General features: G+C 42.2%; 2 protein-coding genes across 3 annotated transcripts in view; both read right to left on the bottom strand.

Annotated features, from left to right (window-relative positions):
- LOC137615157 (phospholipid-transporting ATPase ABCA3-like) overlaps window positions 1-53 on the bottom strand; it is a 503547-nt gene extending 503494 nt beyond the window's left edge. Inside the window, exon 1 of one of the 2 annotated variants that reach the window (XM_068344795.1) lies at window positions 1-53. This exon is cut by the window's left edge and continues 83 nt beyond it. The gene's annotated coding sequence lies outside the window, so the exon portion shown is untranslated. The other variant, XM_068344792.1, reaches the window with a different exon arrangement.
- The window catches only part of LOC137615159 (transient receptor potential channel pyrexia-like), a 495727-nt gene that overhangs the window by 143711 nt on the left and 334625 nt on the right, over window positions 1-17391 (bottom strand).

A 17391-nucleotide genomic window follows, 5' to 3' on the forward strand; every position in this document is an offset into this window, starting at 1 on the left:
CCCACCAATCCAACTGTAAACGTTATGATGACATAAGTCAGCGAAATAAACATCGTCTGCACACCCATACAGGAAAGACTTGCCTGCCATCTATTGGCCGATGGGACTAACGTTAAAGATTTATGCTCCATTGAAAAGTGCATCTCAAAATTCGAGTTCCATTGTATTTAGATACTTTATTTCTACTTTTAAAATAAGATATATTATAATAAAGTGATAAAATTCTGGAAATAAAAAAAATATAAAAGCGTTTCCTTCTCTCGAATAATCATTAGAAACGTCAAAGAAAACGTTAATGAGCTCCATTCAAAAGTGCATCTCAAAATCATAGTTACATTATGTATAATTACTTTATTTTTCACTTTAGAAATAAATTATATAACAAATAAAGTGTTACAGCACTGAAAAGCTGTAAAAAGATAATAGTATTTCCCTCTCTCAAACAATCATTACTAAACGTCAAAGAAAACGTTAATCAGCTGATCACGTAAACAAACAAGAATTATCTTTCCGGCGAGAGGAAACCATGTCGATTAACAACGTCTTTTAGAATATGTAAGATATCTGGCATTGCTGTAATAATATGTAAATCATAATTACCTTCAGGATATGTTTGCTCATATGTTAGATCACTTAGATTACAGATGTTCACGGTTATCAGATTACTATAAGTCTTTACCGGGAGATAGTTTACCATTAACCGGCTTTGCAAAATTTAGCCTGTTTGGCTTACAGTTAACCAAAGTAATCTGCAAGCAAGCAGGTTATTTCAATGGGTTTTATTAAAATTATTGTAATATAGACTAGCCTAAGCTAACCACACCTAACTTGATTTGGATTGACATGTGTTTACAGAGAGAGAGAGAGAGGGCGGTAAAATTATAGTATAGTACAATATCCCCAGTAAAGAAAATATGAAATAATCCTGGTGTATTTACAGTTAATATAACAAAATTGTTTGAAAAAAGGTAGGAAAACTCAAATATATGACTAAATACTTTATCCTAAACACTGCCCATGCTGTCACATAAGTCAGAACAGTAATGGATCGTGCGCTGGGAGCTGTACTCAATGTGGGTATGTTGGCGTAAAACTTACAAAATGGGACCCTGACTTATACTAGGCTAACAAATTTAAACATCTCTACAATTATACTAATTTTATATCCCACAACCAGCGGTCGGCGGCCACTAATAATGTAATGTAGTTACAGGGTTTGGTAATATAGAATAGTGCAATAATTGGGTTGTAGAAATTATGACTGTTACATGGTGTATTTTGTGGTGTTTTATACATTTTTGACAATGATTCTTGATGGAAGTCCATAGTTTTCGAGTTATGATGGGTCGACTACCATAACTGAAAGTTATAGTAATGCAGTAGGTATCGTCCTCAGTTACATTCGAAGTGCCTTAGAATATACCGTGTACCAGTCTTATTTTATGATATTTTTAGTAACTTTTTAAACTTCGATGTTTCTGCCTTTCATCATCATGAAAAAAGATATTGTGATCAAAACCCAGGGTAATTGTGTAGGAGACCTCCGCGCTCGATTTAAAAGTTTCTAAAAGTAGAAAACGAAAGAAAACAGTAAATTAGAGCTACAGTTACCTTGAAACTGTGAGATAATCCTCCTACAACCACCTAACTCTTACACAGAAAATGTAAGCATAAACCTACTAGGCTACTACAATTATGGGGGACCCCAGTGGGAAGCGGGGTTTTTGGGTGGGGGGAGGAGAAAAGTGATTTTTCGGGGCACTACCGAACCTAATACAACTACCTACCCTACCCTGGGGGCCATGTACCCCTACCTAGGCCTACCGGGGGGGCTCCACCCCCCCTGCGACCCCCCCTTAAGGCCACAGTAATTTTCAGGGCACCACCGAACCTAAGACACCCACCTAACCTAGCCTATGGGGGCCTGTACCCCTACCTAGGCCTACCAGGGGGGCTCCGCCCCCCCTGCGACCCCCCCTTAAGGCCACATTGAGTTTCAGTTCAAACGAAACAAATTCTAATGAAAACGCCTTTTGCAAAAAAAGGAACACAAACTTCAAATTAGTCTCAATATCTAACTTTGCGTTTCCAAACCATGTACCTTTGAAACAAGACACGAAAAAATTGCACCTCCTCTTCCTTTTCCCACGAGTAACCACACTACGATCACACCGGAATGCTAATTTGTTGTAATCTATACGGCACACATTTTCACAATTAGGGCACTTTTTCTCTGCCAAAATCAAACCATGACGTTGAGCAAATGCAATTAGCAAATCAACTTTCCCTGAATAATGTACACAAAAATCCCCATAAGAAATAAAGCAATTGTCACAAGTGACACAGTCGGAACGGGATGAAGGTCCTGCTAATTGCTCCATACTTCACGGCAAAATGAGCTTTTCAGTTTGAAGGGAGATCCGAGACGTGCAAAAATATTCCTCCGCGGAACTTCACGTAAACTGTGGTAACTGGTGGAAAAATAGCAGGGATAAGTGAAGTAATAAGTGTCAGCATTGGCTAGATTTGTAAAAACCGCCATGATTGGTTTTCAAACAGTGTGACGTCAAGAAAACACCTGTTATTGGTTAGAATAGCATTGAGAACTAGTCTGCCATACACAGTAAGGCGGTGAAACAGCTCATTTTAGCCAAGACATCACACAGTAAACAAAAACAAACACTTAGAAAAAATCCAAGTGAAACATAACTATACACACGAATATCTTCGTTAAATAGAAGCTGCTCATATATTGACTATTATATAAGCGTTCTATATGATATAATAGTGAATTGTAGGTGTTTAAATTCTTCAAGATCTTCCGCGGAGCTCTCCTACAAATTTACCAAACCCAGTAATATTAATGAAACACAATCAAAACACTGGTGCTTTTGCTTGCCAGAACTTCTGGGCACATAGAAAACGGGATTTATTAATCTCATTTTTTATGGAGTTGTTCGTAGCCGTGTTCATCGAATTGTACTACAAATACCTTCTTAATTGAGTGTGTTTACTTGTATGATGGTATGCTAAATTAAGACTACTGTAATTGTCAATTGGATTTAGTTCTACCGTAGCTGGCTTCGCTCGGAGATAAACATAATCTCATTGTTCCTATGTCCTAGAAAGTTGAATATGTTTTCCTATGTTCATTAGCCCCATTTGCTAGTACTGTATCTTGGAGTTATTTTATTGATCTAATTTATCACTTGGTTCAGTTGGTTTTTGCTCTGCCGTAGCTTGCTTCTCTCACAATTTAACATTATCACATTGTTTCTATGTTTTGGCAAGCAGAACCTGTTTTGCTATGTGCGGTTGCCTTGTGGGCTAGTATTTAACCGTATTTTATTTAATCTAATTCATCTCTTCGTTCAATTATAGAAATTTAACTAAAGTGTGAATACACATTTAAGAAAAGGGTGAGTTGTAGCTTCCCATTCTAACCTTTGTTAGAACATGGACTTGCTTCCATTTCCCGTTATCAGACTAAATATATCAAATCCATGTTTCTACCCTAACATTTCATTATTATCATCATAAATTAATTACATTATAAATACAAATGTTGAAAACAAGTAACCAAGAAGTTTAGAATGTAAAATGTTGGGCCCTTTATTCTGTCCGAACAAGTAGGCTAACTTGATATAGAAGCACCACCTATTGGTTTTTTCTTCTGAACTACCTGATGGAAGGAGGCTCTTGCCTGTCGTAAGATAACGAAGGAGCAAAACAATTTTTTTTTTTTTTTACTAGAATTGGTAACTTTGTTATAGAGGTTTCTTAGTATATGGGATTCAAAATGGTGTATTTATAAAGATCTATTCAATTAAGCAAGTTCCAATGTCTTAACAAATATTGCACTGTTCTTTAATGAAACCTATACAGTATTTTAATCTAAATTTTTCGTTTGGCTCCTACTGGTTACATCTTGACACCTTCCATGAGAAACTCATTAGCTCTGTTCATGAAAATTCTGTAGTTGGTAGTGCTTGTATCATAAGTTACATTCATAACCTCTTGGTTATGAGTGTTTAATATTGTGGGGTTATGTAGTTAGTTTGGGCAGGTGTAACCTTTCTCATTACTTGTCAAATAGATTTTCTTTATTGGGAAAGTGTTGCTTATCTTTCTCTGAAATACGATATGAAGGTAGTTTTACAATTTAGGAAATATTATGATTTAGTGTTACCCTGCCGGGAGAGAAGCCCTTTGGGAAACAAACACAGAGTTGAGACAATTCTAGGTTAAGCTAAGGATATTGTCATCTAAGGGAGGCCATTAACCTATTTTACATCCAGATATACTTATATTCTGAAACTTAGTTTTTCTGACATATTTCCTATTTTAACCCATCCTTAAAATTTGAAAAAAAAACTTGTTCTTCACCAATCAAAGTCATATAAATTGTTCAAAACACTTACAAACATACCAGTAACATCTTTCATTCCCTCAAAAACAGAAGTTGGTACTTGTTTGGAATGTTCCTAATAAAGGCATCTTTACTAAATGAGTATCAAATTGAATAGCTTCAATTTGTTGGTATAAAGAGGCAGAGCTAGCATTTGTAGATGTGGAGGAAGGAGATTTGCCGAGAAAAAGTCACATGCCAATAGAAACTAATGCCATTGTATATTGACAATGTATATCAGTACTAATAGTACAGAAAATGTGAAATCAAAGTTGTTACAGAATCACCTTTTGTCGAGAGTTTTCTGAATTTTACCCAGGGGCTTCCCATGATAGAGATACAATTGAAACCAAACTTCCTCAAATGATGAATGGCAAGAGTATAAGGGAATTCTCAATGAAAATTAGTACTGAATTTAGGTTGCTAGTAGCAACTCGCCCTAGGCTGTGGGGTTGGAAACATGACTTTTAAAGAGGTCTACGTTTACATTGTCATTTCCAAACTTATAATGAATACTGTACTAAAATAAAAATGAGAAGGGTATGCCCCTCCCTCTGCAATCTCACTTCTTTGGCATAGAAGAGTTTCAAATCATGATATAGTACTTACTGGTAGGCTCAGTCCATTATTAGTAGCAAATGCTATAATGGAAGAAATCATTGCGGTTTCACAAATTTTTTTATTTGAAATTATTTTCATGAATAATAGGCCAGGTAAGATTACGTCCTAAGGTTTTGAGTTACCCTCGACAATTTTTCAATCGACTGGAATAGGATGAAATGGACTACTACTTGACTTCTACCCTAGACTATATTCTTGACTCGAAAATGAATTTGTTCAATGTTTTTCAATTTTTTGAGCAGCAATCTTACTTTCATTTATAGTGGAAATTAATGGTTTCAGTTACAGAACCACCTACAAGACTAACAAGACTGGGAGATCACAGTGGGAATCCTAAGTTTCTTAGAGGGGACAATCTTATATCTAGTAACCACACCTAACCTAACCTAACCTAGTCTTACTTAGGATTCTGTACCACTTGGCAAATGGGGGGCAGGAAGTATTAAATGAGGGAAATACAGGGATGCATCCCAACCTTACATGACCTGAGGTGATGTACGTTAAAATTATAGATTAAAAATTCTGTACTTTTAGGCCTACACTATTACTCTTACCTTGATCAGAATAAAAAGTTCCAAATTTAGCATTATGATCAACTTTTTATAATTCACATTCTTGTGGAAGTTATGCTTGGGATTGTCTACTGCATCAGGAAGTACAGTAGTAACTGTTTTCGTCAAATTTACCATGAAATTAACTATGTATTAAAGATCAAAAGAGCACAAATCTCACAGCTACATTGAACAACCCATCACTGTGAACTGAAGCTGGTTTCAACATAAAACAAAGAAGCTTATCAACCTGTGCCACTGTACCATTGACTTTAATGTGAAATTTAACAATACAGAGATAGTAGTCAACAAGAACACAAATAATACTTGCAGTAAACAAGCTGTCACTCTTTAAAATGAAACTGTTGAGCTAGTTTCTTATAATGAAGCTTGAATGTTTTCAATGAAGATGGATATGCCTTTAAAAACTTAAAGGAAGGTGGTTTGTGGTTACTGCTGGGTGACTAGCAAGGCCCCACCACCCCATCCAAAAGGCCACTGAGCTCCACTTTGTCTTCAGCCGCCAGAGAGTACAGACAAACTCCCGGCGTCGTACCCGGAAATTTAATTTTTTTTTTATATACTGTAATTGTTTTTGCAAGATTATCGTTTATTAGGGGTTTTTATTGAAGACAAAGAGTTTGCAATTTGCTTCCCGATTATGGTAGTTGTGTGACAGATGTCTGTGCAAAGTCCAGGAGGCTGATCAATAGGAGTGGCATTGAATCACTCCCACTGTTTCTCTCCATGTGGTAGAGACAGTAATGTACCAGAACCATGAGGAATTTCTGAGTACTCTACACACTACCAGTTGAGTTTGAAGGGAACTGCCCTTCCTTCCCTTTTCCGTAGCCTTTGCTGGTACTTCAAGAATTAGGATGGAGAGATAATGTCAATTTGGGGAAACCAATTGATTGGAGTGGCATCATTTCTCTCAAACTGTTTCTCTTCAAAGGGGAGAGACAGTACTGTATTGGAATTTGGAGGAGTGTCTGATCTCTATGAACTGCCGCTCAGGTTTTGAAGGACTCTCTCTCTCTCTCTCTCTCTCTCTCTCTCTCTCTCTCTCTCTGTGTGTGTGTGTGTGTGTAGACAAGTATATGTGTCAGGAAGTAAACAATGGTACACACTGCTGCTCCGCTTACCAAGTCCGTAAGCCTGGGATATCCATTCCAGCAAGGAAAACGGTGAGTATTGGGAGTCTGCACTCGCTGGAATCATCACACACCAGGTTCATGACTGAAAGTTCTTCCGAACCTACGAGATGGCGCGGACTCCCCTGCCTGATACAAATGCCTCTCAACACATTCATCTGACTGGAATGTCTTCCAATTTTGAGCACTCACCTGCCTGCACTACTGGTGGCTCACACTCACCTGTTTGCACTCGTTTGCTCTCCTTTTAGCAGACATGCAATAGACTTGGAACACGATCTTGTTTGTGTGCTCACTCTTCATATAGTGCACATTCCTTGGACTTTGACCATCTACTTGCAAGCATGCTCTCCTGTTGGTGTGCAATGCTCTGATTGTGCAAGCTCTTTTGTATACACTCTCCTTTATGTGTGCTCTCTATAATCAGTGCACTCTTCTGATCCTGAACACTTATCAGGACGAATAATCAACTGTTCGCTTGCCCGTGCTGACACGTGTTCTTTTAGTCATGAACACTCACCTGTTGGGGCATGCTTCCCTGTTTACGCGCTCAGCGGAGATTCGAGCGTACAGTACCAGAGTTCATGTGTTCTGTCTTCACAATTGACAAACCTGAGTGCCACCCACCTAAAATCCAGGCATTTCTGGAATCTACACTCACCTGTTATTCATGCTTGATTTGAACTTGTACGCACCTAGAACGCATGTATCCAGTTATCAATATAGAAGCGATTAGTCGGATGTATTCAGAATCTTAATCTTCATGCTCCTGCGAGGATGGTAGATATCACTCAGATAAAAGGGACATGCAAATAAGAACGATACGTACCAAATGGAGTGGTACATACGGAGAAAGTTCCTAACATACTGTTCAGAATAAAGGGACATACCAAGGGTAGTGGTACATACAGTGTATGTACCTAACATACAGTACCACTCTTAGTAAAATAATGCAGTATACTCTACCAAGAAGAGCAATACAGAGCGGGAAAGCAAAGTTGTTTCGATATGTAGCTCATTCTACTATTGTATTTGGTCCACTTCAAGACCGAACACTTCTTCCTCATTCAAGATAGAGGACCAGCTTCCAGGAAGCTTAGCGATAGACAACATCTCGGAGATGCCTAAAGAATACAGTAGTCCAAGCAAGGTATTCTCATTTCCTAGTTCTAGGCGGTCAGTCTTACTGAGACTTGTCAATGGTTAAACCACATAAAAAAAATCCGCTTCTCATCTCTTCAGTGAAGTTAAACGTTAGGCCAGGGTATTTCTTAGATCAGATACTAGTGGACCTACCAAATATGTTTACTCTTCAAGAAGTGGAAGGTTCAAGTCACAGGGCTCCTGTCGCATACTTCATTTTTCTGCCTCTCCAAGGTCGATCTTCGACATTAAAGCCTCGCAGTGTACTTTTGAAACGCCACATGGCTTTCGTGTTTCCCCTTTGGGAAGTTTGGCACTTCCTGTTCCTCTTGGAACAGAGCACGTCTACTGGCGATGGGGAGAATGTGTGCCACCCCTTCCCACTAACCTGGACAATTGACATGTATTCGCTTTACCATGTCTTCTCACCTGTTCTGGTTTTTTATTCCTCATCTATAGCCTTGCTGTCAGATGCCCCACCTCGAAGAGGAAGGAAGAACAGTTAATTACTGGGGCACAGGATGGCTTATCTTATCTGTCTGAAACTCAAAGACATTGACCACTCCTCTGCTTGATTTTGGGGAGGAGCATTGCTGTACCAAAAGCCTTCCTTTCCTGGGAATAGTTTTCAGTATGAGATACAAGGAATCAACAATCTTGCCTCCTATGCTAGGTAGCACTGCTGGTCAGGACCTTAGGAGCTGCCTTTGATCCTCTCCTATTCCAGGATATTCTTAGGACACTTCGGTAACTCAAGCTTCCGATACATATCAACAACATATTTATCAGGGAAGACTATTATCCTAGTATGCTCTTGCCTCATACGTGAGATGAGAGGTTAATATCAGTACTTCTCTTACAATAGGGAGATTCCTAGGACAGTCCTATGATGCCAACGCATTGATAAACACCAAGGAAATGACCAGGAGTATCAAGAATGTATCGTCCTGGAAAGTCTATCTAATTACATTCCAACTTCGTACATGAGGCAAGAGGTTTCATATCAGGAACGTCTCCTTCCCAGAGAATACGTTTTGGTACGTGGTACAGGATCATACCTGTTATTAATGCTCAGTCTCATACATGACTGACATCTCTCACCCTTCTGCAGGATGATGGGAACTGCCCTTATTCCCTTCCTTCTATTGAGGGTTCCAGACATGACAGAAGAAACAGGGTGGAGTATACCTTCAGCAAACAGTGCAAATGTATTAACGTTAAAAGTCTTATTCCATCTGACCAATCTCACGACATGATCTCCATGGCTCTGGTCGTCCATATCACCACTGGTCTCTATGTCCTCTTGTTATCACACGTGCAGTACGTGCGTGACCAGTCACAATAGGATTGGTCTTCTATATACTATTAGGACATCTCACAATTGGATAAATCGCTGTTTGATCCCTCGAACCTGTTCTATAAAGACTTTCAGGCTATATAACTAGTGACTGCTGCTGCCTTATACCTTTTCAAGTCCACGATTCAGTGTAAGATTAACCTACAATAGTTCTCATCACTTGTACTGGCCAGATCTCAATGTACAGGTCAAGTGATCCTTACATTGCTGTACAGTACAGTATTATGTGGCAAATAGTCTTCATACTTCAGGTTTTCTCAATCATTTAAGTGGCTTGCAAGCCATTCAGTTGGATAAGAAACTTCCAATATTCTGCTCCCCTGTCCCAGTGCATCGGCATCATTCGAAGACACCTTCCAAGATCCCTAGGAATTTTAGAAGCTTCTTCCTTTCTGCCCATTTCCCATTTCTTTTGATCACTATCTTTGTCAGGCAACTCTTTATTTTTTGGGGAAGAACGATACCCCTCTGCTCTCAATCGAAGTTTCCAACCAGGTCTTAGGTCCGGACACCTCAATCAGATTTTTCTATATATCTTCATCAGGAAACTTTATTTTTTGGGTGTGAAGGATACCACTCAACTCTTGATCTAAGTTTTCAACTAGGTCTTGGGTCCAAACTCTTCATGAAAATCAACAAGAATCCTGAGGAGCTCCTTGGAAGCTCAAGCTGCATGGAATATTTCGCAACTTTGCGGGTTTCTCAAATTATCACGGGTGGCGGATAGTGCTATGACCCTCAAGATAGTCACTTACTAGCCTAGCCATGACGAAGCAACAAGGAATAGGCATAACTCTCCCTGTGTCGCAAGTTATTCTGAAGGATAGAAGATATCCATCTCCTTGATTCAAGAGTTCATGGTCAGGCTCTAGAACCCAGCCATTTACAACTTCAAGTCCTTCTTCATCTCTTCCCTACAGGAAGTAATTAGCAGTGACCGGGATAACTTGCCTACTTTTTCCTAAGATGCCACTACAACTTCCTACAGAAAAAAAGTAACATGAGGAAAGATCCTAGAACACACATTCTTTCTGGCTTCATGGGACAATTGGAATGCTTTTCCTGTAGGTGACTAGACGACGTGCTTTTTCCCTCAGTTAACAAGACAAGAGGACCACCGTGGATTTGAGTGCACATAATCAGACATATCAGTTGTATCCCAGATCTTGCGAAGAACCTGTTAGAGGTGCAGTTCTTGAAGACAAATGTCTGTTAACAGCAGACTACCTTTTCTGCCCATTACCTATGGTAGTATACCCACAGGTCTATGGATACTTGTAACCTTGGACTGATGTTAGTTGGTCAACAATTGTATAGTAAACCTTTATAGGACAAGAAACATTTAGGAGAGCAGTTGCGAGCAGTTGCGACATAAGTCTAGAATGATGGGCCGTACAGCTCCTCTTTCTTCCCCTTTCGTGAGTTGCAGCAGTTGCTTCATTATTTGCTAAATCAAACACTAGATGCAAGAAAGCCACATTATCAAGCAACTTTCTATACAAATAAGTTTTGTTTAGGAGTACCTTTCCCATCTGTCCAATCGAGAAGAGGCCAGAGGTATGCAAACCCATTTCTTAGAAATTGACGACACATCCACAATGCATCCTCATCATGGATATACTTTAGGTTCTTCCTTAAACGTCTGCCAGTCTCTGGTAGTGACCTACACTAACACATTCCTCCTCTTTGTTTTCCAGGTCATTAGGAGGTTGACAAGAGTCATGACTTTCGCTTCTGTACATGACCAAAGTGCATTTATATTTCCCAGGAATTAAATCAGCCAGTTTGGTTTTAGGGACATCCTCCCTCCTAAGGATAAATTTCCTTATGGTTTGTAATATTTTAGTAATAAACAGCAAATTTTTAGAGATTTATATTTTTCCAAACTACGTATACAGACCCGAGTCCATTAAGTTACACTTCATGCCTCAACCACCCCGCAAGTCCTAGGGTCAAGGTCAAATTGGGAGCCAAGTGTCCTGTTGGGTTGGTAGGCTTACCTGCCACCTCCAACTAACTATCTGCATTCTTGTTAAAAGCATACAGTACTTCTAACTACTGCTGCCTTGTTAAAAGCATACAGTACTTCTAACTACTGCTGCCCTGTTAAAAGCATACAGTACTTCTAACTACTGCTGCCTTGTTAAAAGCATACAGTACTTCTAACTACTGCTGCCTTGTTAAAAGCATACAGTACTTCTAACTACTGCTGCCTTGTTAAAAGCATACAGTACTTCTAACTACTGCTGCCCTGTTAAAACCATACAGTACTTCTAACTACTGCTGCCTTGTTAAAACCATACAGTACTTCTAACTACTGCTGCCCTGTTAAAAGCATACAGTACTTCTAACTACTGCTGCCCTGTTAAAACCATACAGTACTTCTAACTACTGCTGCCCTGTTAAAAGCATACAGTACTTCTAACTACTGCTGCCCTGTTAAAACCATACAGTACTTCTAACTACTGCTGCCCTGTTAAAAGCATACAGTACTTCTAACTACTGCTGCCCTGTTAAAACCATACAGTACTTCTAACTACTGCTGCCCTGTTAAAAGCATACAGTACTTCTAACTACTGCTGCCCTGTTAAAACCATACAGTACTTCTAACTACTGCTGCCCTGTTAAAAGCATACAGTACTTCTAACTACTGCTGCCTTGTTAAAACCATACAGTACTTCTAACTACTGCTGCCCTGTTAAAAGCATACAGTACTTCTAACTACTGCTGCCTTGTTAAGAGCATATCGTACATTTATTAAAGGACTTAGGTTTGTACTGTACAGTTAGAAAAAATACAAATAACTGTAAAATTTGTGATTTTACATACATAAATATACCAAGGCACTTCCCCCAATTTTGGGGGCTAGCCGACATCAACAAATGAAACAAAACGAAAAGGGGACCTCTACTCTCTACGTTCCTCCCATGCCCCCTGTGGCCGCGGGGTCATAAAAACAATTAGAATAGCGCCAACATTATCCCTGCGTGTCGTAAGAGGCGACTAAAAGGGACGGGACGAGGGGGCTGGGAACCCCCTCTCCTGTATATAATCCTGCGAGACGTCAACATTTGTGATTTTAATAAACAAAATTTTCCAAATGTAAGGCAAGCTTAGAACTATGAAATTCATTCTAGTATGCAAAGCGCTTTTGTATTGGGAAGGTTTGTCTGCAAATGAGTCAAAATACATTAAACACGCAAATATGCAGTCTAGTTACCCAATCTAGGAGGAAGTACAAGCTTCTCACAATCCCCTAAGAGACTTCAATGAAAGCTACCCACTTGTGTTTGCATGAGTCTGTTTTTGTAGTGGATGTAGCATTGTTAGAAAAATTATCATTGTAAAGTACACCTTTTTTCACTATAGCCTCCCCAGTTATCTAATGTTTCTTTAACAGAAGAAAATCTCTTTTTATTGCACAATAAATTGATAGTTAGAGTCCTCTACTGTTTTATCGTTTTGAAATGTAAGCAAAATTACGTTATGTTATCACATGATGAATTGATTATTATTTTTCAATATTTGGAATATAAGTAAAGCTGTTCTTGTCTCTCTAATTTACTAAACACGAGTAATCTCTCTGTCTTCACATTACAAAAAATAGGTTATATTTACTTTATTCAAATGAATTATGTCTGGTTTATCCCAGCGTTATTAGTGTCCAGTCCGTTGTGTAGAGGGTTTTCTGTTGTATAATATCTTTAGATACAATAAAGATAACTTTAAATCCCCACAGATAAATGGAGTTATTATTATTATTATTATAGGTAGTAGGTTGGCCAAGGCACCAGCCACCTGTTGAGATACTACCGCTAGAGAGTTATGGAGTCCTTTTACTGGCCAGACAGTACTGCATTGGATCCTTCTCTCTGGTTACGGTTCATTTTCACTTTGCCTACACATACACCGAATAGTCTGGCATATTCTTTACAGATTCTCCTCTGTCCTCATACACCTGACAACACTGATTACCAAACAATTCTTCGCCCAAGTGGTTAACTACTCTACTCTAATTGTTCAGTGGCTACTTTCCTCTTGGTAAAGGTAGAAGAGAATCTCTAGCTATGGTAAGCAGGTCTTCTAGGAGAAGGGCACTCCAAAATCAAACCATTGTTCTTTAGTCTTGGATAGTGCCATAACCTTTGTACCATGGTCTTCCACTATCTTGGGTTAGAGTTCTCTTGCTTGAGGGTACACTCGGGCACACTATTCTATCTGGTTTCTCTTTCTTTTGTTTTGTTAAAGTTTTTATAGTTTATATTGGAAATATTTATTTAGATGATGTTACGGTTCTTAAAATATTTTATTTTTTCTTGTTCACTGGGCTATTTTCCCTGTTGGGGCCCCTGGGCTTATAGTATCTTGCTTTTCCAACTAGGGTTGTAGCTTAGCAAGTAATATTAATATTATTATTATATTATTATTGGAAAATCAAGATGCTACAAGCCCAAGGGCACCAACGGGGAAAAATAGCCCCAGTAAGGAAAGGAAATAAGGAAAAAAATAAGCGATATGAGAAGTTATGAACATGAAGGTAGGAAAAGATGCAGATACCAGTGAAGTACCGGCAATGGAAGATATCTGATCTTTATTGTATCATGTATACTACACAGTATTCTAGAAGTTTTATTCCAGCTGTGACCAAGTTTGGAATGATCTTCCTAATCGGGTAGTTGAATCGGTAGAACTTCAAAAGTTCAAAGTTGCTGCAAAGGTTTTTTTATGTTGAACAGGCTGACATTAGTCTTCTTCTAGTTTAATTAAAAAAAGATCTGTTTTAATGTTTTAATTGTTCATAACTTCTTATTCTATGTCTGCATCTTGTGTTTTGATATGGATTTCAAAATAGAATTGTTCATATACAGTATAAATGCCTCTCTGTCTCTCCACTGACTAGTAATGTCAAGATGATGTTGAACTAATTTAGTTTCAGTTTTGAGCTTGAAACAAAAAGGAATAAGACTGTTGCCATACAGTGCCATGTGATCCTAGTACCACATTAGAGGGGTAGGGCCATTACAAGGAAAGAAAGCATTAAATTTTTGGTTGTTCCAACACGGAGTACTTACCCGAACTACTTTCGTAGGAGTATCTTGGATCTCCTCCCAACCGACCAGAATTTTGTGTAGTTTACCCTACCTCCATTTTCTATGCGGGGGAACCTCTGGCGGAGTGATACGCGCCATGAGGCAACCCGGGGTCAGAGAGCGTGCTCGCTCAGGTCTCGGCCTCCAGTAAGTTTTCTGGTCGCGTCGTGAAAACATCTCGCCGCGCTCTCCTTACCTAGTGCGACTCTTTGTGTCCCACGCGGTCCCCACTGGTCCTCTTGTGTTCATACCTTACCTTATCCTACCCTTTCCCTCTGTGTTCCTGTGTCTTGTGGTGCCTTACTATTCATTATGGAGCATCCCCGTCGTTGCCCTGGGCCTATGGCCGGTAAATCTTGTGGGGCTTTTCTGTCTAAGCCGGAAGTCGACCCCCACTCCTTGTGTTCGTCGTGTAGGGGCAGTGTGTGTTCCCCTGCAGCCACGTGTCCGTAGTGTGAATCCTGGAATGAAGTCCAGTGGGTGCGCTACAGCTCCAAAAAGAAGAAGGCTTCCAAGAGGTCGCCGAAGAAGCCAAGCATTGCCTCGCCTCTTGCTTCGCCCGATGCCTCTTCGGAGAGAGCTTCTCTGCCGCCTTCCCCTACCCAGAGTAGGGGACGAGGTAAGTCTGTTGCTGGGAAGTGGCCCATTGCTCTTCCCCAGGAGTCCATGATGCCTGTTGGTGGGGATGTAGTGTCGGTTCAGGCAAGTGGGGGGCCTGAGGGAGGGACGGAAGTGTGTTCGGGAGACGAGGGCCTGGTGCCAGCAGGGCCCGTCTCTACCGACAATCCTATGTTGGGGAAGGCTGCCATAACCTCTTCCCCCGCTTCGTGGATCTGCGTTTCAGGTATGTCAGCGGCCGGGGGAGATGCCGAGATGGATGATTCACCGAGTCCGGACCCCCTCGCGTGGGCACCGCCGAGGACACCCTTCAGGTCGCCCATGAGACTGGAGGAGGAGTTCGACACCTAATTTACCCGTAAGAAAGTGCCTCGCTCTCCCCCGGCGCCCTCAGCAACGTTCCCGCCCATCTTTCTCCAGCCTTCTTCATCAGCGGACCGGCATGAAGAACCACCAGCAACGCGGGACGACTCGGACCGATCAGCACGTTCGTACCAATCTTCGGTCTCCTCTTTTGGGTCGTACTCTTCAGAAGATGAAGGTCCAAGGGATTCGAAGAGGAGACGAGACAGATCCCGCAGGTGGAGGTCCCGTTCCCGTTCCCGATATCGCCACGCCAGGAGGCGTTCCAGATCCCCCAGGAGGAGACACAGGAGAAGCCACTCGTCAAAAGAAGAATGGGTGCGTGTCACCATCCCACGCAGTCACCTCCTAGGAGCTTCAGCAGCCCCGAGTACCTCTGGCTGGCTCCCGAGAGCTCTTTCTCCATCCTCGAGGTACGGCCCCTCCAGCAGACCTGAACATCGGCGGAAGTCCTCGCATCAGGTCTCGGTTGGCAGGCATAAGCCCGCAAAGGTTCAGACTTCATCCGCACAGTGGAGAGAGTTGCCCCTTCGGACTGGCAGCCTCGTCCCGGCCCACGGCCCTTCAAGCGAACGCCCTGACGGGAAGAGTCATCCAGCTGACACGGGAAAGCCCGTAGCCACATGGATCCCCGCAGGAGGGGGTAGGCCCATGACGGCTACCTTCGTCCCAGCGGGGCTGCCCGCTCAGCGAGTCGAGCCGCCGAGAGTTCTCCATGAGAGGAAGATGCCTCCACCTCAAGCGGAGCCCTCCGCCTTAGACGTTCCTACTCAGGCGGAGGCCCTCGTCGATAGCGGAGAATGTTCAACGGACGAGGTCTCCACGTATACGAAGGTCCTGGCCCTCATCAGACGCCATCATAGGCTTGATGAGCCGAAGCCCTCGGCGGACGAAGCCTGGCTCTCCAGCCTTAGCAGGCTGGTGGATAACCCTGTGCAACAGAGGCCTTCGCTGGCTCTTCCCCTGGCGAGGGACGTTAGGCTGGGTATGGACCACATAGATAGGTTCATAGCCAGCCAGGCAGACGCTCCCAGGAATCAGAGCTCCTCCATACTCCTCCAGGGGTTTAAGACACAGAAACGTTTTTATCTCCCGGAGGGGCGCCGCAGAGGTCCCTGTATGGTTGAGCCAGCAATCGCCATCCTTAATCACGGAGCCACTGAAGACAGGGGTTCCTCCGCTCCAGTATGTTTTTCTCCGACGGAAGCCTCCATGATGGAGGACATGGCCCTGGATTTGGTGTACGTCTCATCATGGTTAGACTGGTGGGCCTGCATGTTGGTAGGTTTTCAGGCCTCCCACGACCTCTCCATCCCCGAGAACCAGACCTTACTGAGGGAACTAATTAGCTCAGGAGGGAAGGCTCTCAAGTTCCTATCGTACCAGTCCCTCTCGCCGGTAGCCAACTGGGTCCTGCAGAAGAGGGACACAGTCCTGAGTAAGTTGGTCAGGAGACTACCAGACAGAGAAGCAAGAGCCTTAAGGAACTTACCCCTGTGGGGTGACTCGGTGTTCCCCCTGAAGGCGGTGGAAGAAACGATGGAGAGGGTAAAAAAACTGAAGGATGTGGGAGAACCCAGACCCCCTCAAGCAAGACCCATAGGAGACCCTCTTCGGATGTCTCTCATCCTCCCCGCGCCTCGCCGATCCAGCCCAGAAGGGATGCCCCGTCGGTGTCGTGGCACCAGCCCTCGCAGCCCTCCCCTAGAGGCACTTCGACCCCTCAAGCGAGCTTCAGACCATCCTACTCTAACTCCAGGAGAGCACGTTCCAGCCCCGCCTCTCAAAGGAGATAGGATGGGAGGCCCCCTACTCCTGCCGAAGCCTCAGGTAGGGGGATGCCTCAATCACTCTTGGCAAGCATGGCGGGACCACGTAGCGGATCCGTGGACCGTAACAGTGCTGAAGGAAGGGTACAGGTTGCCCTTCCTAGCGGAGCCGCCCTCTCTGATCCCGGACCAGCAGGCAGAGTGGTTGGCGCCCAAGGACCCCTTGAAGAAGACAGCATTGCAGGAGAAAGTTTCGGCCATGCTCGCGAAAGGGGCAGTAGAACCAGTCAAGAATCCAGGACCGGGGTTCTACAGCA

This window comes from Palaemon carinicauda, chromosome 21 (genome assembly GCF_036898095.1).
Source record: "Palaemon carinicauda isolate YSFRI2023 chromosome 21, ASM3689809v2, whole genome shotgun sequence".
Lineage (NCBI taxonomy): Eukaryota > Metazoa > Arthropoda > Malacostraca > Decapoda > Palaemonidae > Palaemon > Palaemon carinicauda.